Consider the following 6,586-nt stretch of genomic DNA (forward strand, 5'->3'; position numbering starts at 1 on the left):
GGCTACGGATTTACGATATTCCACTGAATTTTTTTATTCACAGAGGTGTTTTGTCACTGTAAAATACTCCCCTTTAGGTTGAATGCCCTTGTTCCTGTGTTCGTAAGAGCTCTGGACAAAATATTATCTAATTAGATGAGTTCTCAGATTTCAGTATATCATCAGGGTGTACATAACGGATGTTCCTGTAATTCCAGGTTCAAAACCCTGTAGAAAGACGACCACAGCTCAGAATAATGTCAAACGAGAATATCATGTTATCATATTATTGATGCAGGGGGAAATGCCACGAAAAAAAACCAACGAAAATCTGACCGAAAGGTAGCGTTCTTAGTGTCAAAATAAGCACTCCAACAGACGTGCATGGTTGTTCATCAGTTTACGTCCAAGGCGCCCGACGTGACTGTCTTAATGAAGGATCGTGCAGTGATGGTAAAACTCTTTTACAAGACTGGTAACTGTGTGCTAGTAGGCGCTGCAGAAGTTCCAGACACTCAGGGATATGAAAAAAGGCGTTGGTCCGATGTCTGCTAAGAGTCTGGAGAAAATGCTTACAGAATCCGAGGAAACAGGTTATTTTAAAGTTTAATGAGGCAGAGGGAGGAAATCAGATGATTCGAGATCTGTCGATGATGTGACCACAGCGTTGCAGAAGCGGTCGAACGGTGTCTTGCTTTCATCCTGTGCATCGGATATTTCCATAGCGATGGACATGCCTTTGAACATAATGCATAATATTCTAAGAAACATCCTGCATTGTTGTCCATATAATGTCGTCCATGAGCTGCTTCCTGGTGACCTGCCAGCAAGACAAACGTTCGCGCTGGAATTTCTTGCTCGCATGCAAGTGGACAGTGAATGGCCATGGAGCATTTTGTGGAAAGGCGAAACAAATTTCCATCTCCAAGGACATGTTAATAACAAGAACTGCAGAATATGGACAATGGGAAAACCACACACATGTCAACCGTTCCCACCTAATTCTGCAAAGGAGCATGTATGGTTCCTTTTGACGGCATCATTTATTATAGGGCCATATCTTTTCGAGAAGATGATTCCTGCAGGTCCTGCATCATCACTGGTAAACGCTGTAAGAGTCTTTTGCTCCCCAACGCCATTTTAACGTGGTTATGTGAGTAGAATAATTTTTATGCAAGATGGCGCTCCTCTGCACGTTGTACAGCCAGTGAAGAGGCTGCTGCAGAGACATTTCCGAAAATCTAGAGTTATCAGCTGTCATTTCCCTGCAGCCTGTCCGTCTAGACCAACCGATCTTAAGCCAAATGTCTTCTGGTTGTGAGATTACCTAAAAATGGTGTTTCATTGGTCCAGTTACGAACGTAAGCTAACGTAGCTGAACTGAAGGCAGGCATAACGTAGCTGAACTGAAGGCAGGCATAACGTAGCTGAACTGAAGGCAGGCATTAGTATATACTAAACGTGGCCCCCCCAGACGTTTCGATCTGTTGTCATGCTGTTTTCGACTTCAATTTGTGGTAGAAAATCATAGACATACTGAGTATGTCTTGCTCCAGTCTTCTGACAATTAAACACCCATGTCCTTTTGTTTTTATCCAGTTTTTGGTCCCAGGACAACTAAAAACCAATGACATTTCATTTTTAATGTGGTTTCTCGCCTCAGGGCAATTAAGCAGGAAGTCATTTTGCTTTTTATATTTGCAATTAAAAACCAACTTCCTCATCGAATGTTGTATGACCTTGCCATAGTGGATGGGCTTACAAACCATAACCATTGATTGCGATTCATCTGTCATCTGTAGCTGACCTCATTTAAGTTAAGATTCTAACAGTGCCATCTATTGGTAAAATTTTCGTATTTTTTACTCCATGACGTTTCTCTCTGTGTCAGTAATATGCTGTTCAAATTCGACGTCATTCTGCCTAGCGGTTCTCTTTCTACAGCGTTCTGAAAGTTGAATCTTAAATACGGACATCCTGTAGATGATTGTTGCTACAAGATTCTGGCGGGAACACTTAACATTATTAGATAGCGTGTTTAAAAATCTAGTAAACGGAGCAATGACACTTAAGTCAAAAACGTGAAAGTGAAAGAAATGAAGTTCCTGCGTACATCATTACCACTGAGGGTAATTCAGAGTATCCAGAAAAGATTGAAAGTGTCCCAAAATGGTTCAAGACTTAAATCTCAAATGTAATGAAAGGCTTTTTTAAACATGTCTTCATTTTAGTACACGTATGTAGACGACCAGGTGGTCAGTGATACAAGTTTGAACAACTTGCTAAAAAGAGTAGCAAGTTTGCATGGTCTCACAATGCAAATTTCCCCTTAACAAGTTAAGAGAAGGTCTGGACAAGGATATTGAGTGACATCACACAAATTTAGGTCATTCCATGTGGATACAGAAGGTTCATATTATTGATTAGGGGTTACAGTGTTTCAAAAACAAGAAACAGACCGCTAGCTCATTCGAAAACTAACTGCTTTTGCTTGTCGTACTCTCAGCAGATTTGAAAAGAATTAAACAGTATCAGAGAAAGAGTCTTTGGCTATAATTTATAAATTATTCTGCGGTGTAAGACCATTATACAAACAGACCATAGAGCTTTAACTTTTTTAAAAGACTGCCGACATTTGCGTAACAGAATCACTAGGTGGGCCCTGTTTATTCAGCAGCATTACATGAAGATCAGTGACATCAGTGGTACTGAAAACTGTATACCAGCTGCCCTGTATAATTACCAGAAGACATAGAGGTTATGAGTAAGTCTGAAGAAAATGAAATGATGCTGTCTTCCAAATGAACTTGGTGCGGGGTGACACAGTCAGGAGTCAGCGATCCAATGTTATGAAATTTTGCAAGTACCACAACAGTCTCTAATTAGAAATACTTGATCACTGAATCACCAGTTCCAATTATCACGATTATCTTCAGATTTATATAAATATATATTTATCAAAAAATGTACGTAATAATAGGCTACAAGCTATTACAAGCAGGAGGATGATATATATAGTCCGAAAGGGTTGTGATAATGCCTGTTTTCATGAAGCCAACAGAATAAGTACATGAAATATATAGTCTTAAATAGAGTAAAATAATATGAAATGGTAAACAGTCACGATCTTTAATGTGCTTACAAGTACGATGCAAACAGCTGAGGGGGCATGACCATGGTATGTCACTGTTCGGAGTATCGTCATAAAATGTCAGAAATATTACCTCAGACATTCTATATAAAACTAAGTTGAATACATTAAAATGTAATTGAAGAGAGAGATAGAGTTTAACGATAGGTCCAAAAAGAAATGCTAGTTTAAAGTATAGAAGGTAGCAACAAATTACTGTCTTCGAAATATACAGTACAATAATCTAAAGTGACAGCAGCATGTCAAAAGATAAAAAGTCACATGCACAGTGATCATAGACGAAACCGTGGGTGCTGTTGGGATAAGATATAATGGAAATTGGCAGAATCAGAAATTCAAGTAATAAAAGCTTTAGAGCTTAAACAAATGTGTCGTAGAGTCACAGAAAACCACTAGGAACTAGATTTTATAATTTCACATGACATATCGTTATGATACCTTTGTTTAGTCTTTAGCGTTTTTATTAATTATATTTATGGTTTTGCATTATGTTTTGGTGTTACGCCACCCGAGTCTCTTACATCTGTTTTTGGTGCGCCTGCTATGCCTGTGACTTTTTTATCTTTTGACATGCTGCTGTCAGTTATTGCAATTGTTGTACTGCACATATCTTGGATACTTTTTTGCAGTTAACTTTTAATTTAAACTAATACGTCTCTTTGAGTCCACGCTGAAACTCTAGCTCTTTCTTTAATTGCATTTTAATGTATCTGCTTTAATTTTATGCAGTATGTCTAAGATCATATTTCTGACCTTGTATGACACCATTGCATACTGCATTCAGCCAGTGACATATAGCCACCACGGCTCCCCTCAGCTGTTTGTGCCATAGTATTGTATGCCAGCGACGACCCAACATTAAGTGTTATGACTTTTTACCTTTTGTCATGACTTACCTTGTGTGACAATGCCATTTATTACTGCATATTTTATTTGCTTGCTCTGTTAACGTCATGAAGACTGCAATGTTCGCTAACCTTCTAGCCTACATATTTCACGCTTATACTTTTAATAGCTGATAGTCTACTGTTATGTACTTTTTCTCTCCTTAGACCAGTCTGAGGATCATCATTATGTCTGAAATTGGTAACTGAATAAACAAATATTAGCAATCAGAGATTGTTGTGGTATTTACGAAAAATTCCAGCTACACTACTTTATAACAGCAGAAAGGAAAGAAATAATTATGGATATTGCCAATAAAACGTGGTACCAAAATGCAGATGAAGGTGCGAAGTCAGTAAAAGCCAAATTTGAATGATGCTGACGCCATACATACAACAGCATCCTACAAGATTTATAAAGGTATATTATACTTATAAAAATAAAAGTACTTGAGAATACGGAGAGTTTGTTGGTCTTCCCAGCGTATTAGTGGAATAATGTCTTATTTTCATTTGGCCTGTGGTGACTGTGGTGCAAAAAAGTGAGCTGATAAAATTTTGTAATTTATCATTCCATAATTTAATAACAAGAGTATTGCAAAGAAGTAAATCTTGCGACATTTGCAAAAAGCAAAAGTAATGAAGATCCATGGAAACTATCAAACCAAGCGGCAGTAGGCAGGTGGTCACCTCGGTTTTAATTTGATTATTTGCCAAAGACTCCTTGTAATTTTACTTGTATTTTGGTAATAGCAAAATTTTTCTCATAATTCATAAAATTTTATCCCTTGCAAAAAGCATCTCCCAAAGAGACGTGTAATAAGAGGGTTGTGAATTACTTTAGAAATGTGGGAAAAACTTAGAAGTGTATTTTTTGACAATGGGCTCCAGTTTTGTTCAAAACGATGGAAAGAGGGAATGGGAAAAACCAAGTTCAGATTATTCATAAGTCAGCGTATCACTCATCCAACAGTCCTGCTGTAAGACATGTGTGGGCAGATTATGCAGTACGTATTGTTGTAATAACAAATTTATGCGCTGCTCAGAGCATTGTTGTGGGACAAACTAAAAACACTAAAACTAAAAATTTGGTCTCATGCACAAAAAATTTAGGACATATTGAAAGTCAATACTTTTATCTTAGAAAATAATTGAAATATTTTCAATACTCAGAAAACTCAGTGATAAGAACCTAAAAATCATGAAAACAATCCCACTTGACTGTGAAAGTAGGCCTGTAGGTCGCTGCCAGATCAGGATCCAGTGCTACATAGAAAGCAATATATATCGTTGTATTGTTGTGATGCAATGAACGATTACTTATCCGAAGCGTACAGTACATTAGCATATTACTGTACATTCTAAGCACATTATAATCCAAAATTACTAAAGACAAATAGAAATTAATTGTATTTCACACAGACTTGCTGATACTGCAATAAAGAACTTCCTTAAGATACTGTCACCTGCTGGGAACATGCGGAAACGACAACAGCTGATGCACGAAAAGAATATGGTGTAAAGTACAGTATATGCTACGATCAGGCGCATAGACTTTCATTTATTCCTTGAGCTGGAAAATAGTAAAAGTTGAATGTTGCTTATACTCTACGTAAGTACTGAGGGTAAGAAGCCTACACCACTAGTTGATCACTTGAGTTGACATAATAACAATTATGCATTTGTTTTAGAACAGTAGCTTCAAACGCAGACTTGTTCATTTTGATTAATACGATTTCTAGACAAAGTCTTGTGACTACACTCCAGTGAATACCACATGCTAATGTGTTCGTATTGCAGATTACCTGAATGTCGAATAGTTGCAGAAAACAGAGAATGAAAGCAATTGCAGGCAATCTGGGTGATAGTACGTGAGGATACATACTTGGAGCAAACAACAATTCAAGTTCAAACACGCAAGCGCAAGCAAGAAGCCGCTAGATTCATTGCACGGGACAAAATTTTGACTTTCCCTGCAGAGCTTTAAAGATGCTATTTAGTCGCAAATATGGTCCCTACCTTAAGCAGCATTACAGTCCACCTTGAGGTGATCTCACGGGTTTTCTCGGTGTGATTTACACACGGAAGCACACTATTGATCATTACTTTCTTAATGGTATTGGCTGATGACGATGATACTTGGTTTGTGGGGAGCTCAACTACTTGGTTATCAGTGCCCATCCAAATTCCCAATTTCTTCACTGTCCAGTCTCGCCACTCTCCCGAATGTTGATGTAATGATGAGGCCAACGAGAAAACCCAGTCCCTGAGTGGAGAAGAATCCCCCCTATCCCCTTTCCCGACAGGAATGGAACCCAGGATCTCGTGATCCTGAGGCAGTAACGCTAGGCACTAGACCACGAGCTGCGGACTTAATGATATTGGAAGGAAAGAAGTTTAGCGTTTTGACGCCCCATCTACGAAGAGACGAGTCTCAAAATCGAGCTGGTGAAGGATGTGGCAATGCCTTTTTTTCAAGGAATTATCCTGATATTTGTCTTCAGCGGTTTAGGAATTTTGTGGTAAACCTAAATGTTTGGACTGGGTGATAGGGATTCGAACCGACGTTCTC

The sequence above is a fragment of the Schistocerca serialis genome, chromosome 1 (assembly GCF_023864345.2).
Source record: "Schistocerca serialis cubense isolate TAMUIC-IGC-003099 chromosome 1, iqSchSeri2.2, whole genome shotgun sequence".
Taxonomy (NCBI): Eukaryota; Metazoa; Arthropoda; class Insecta; order Orthoptera; family Acrididae; genus Schistocerca; species Schistocerca serialis.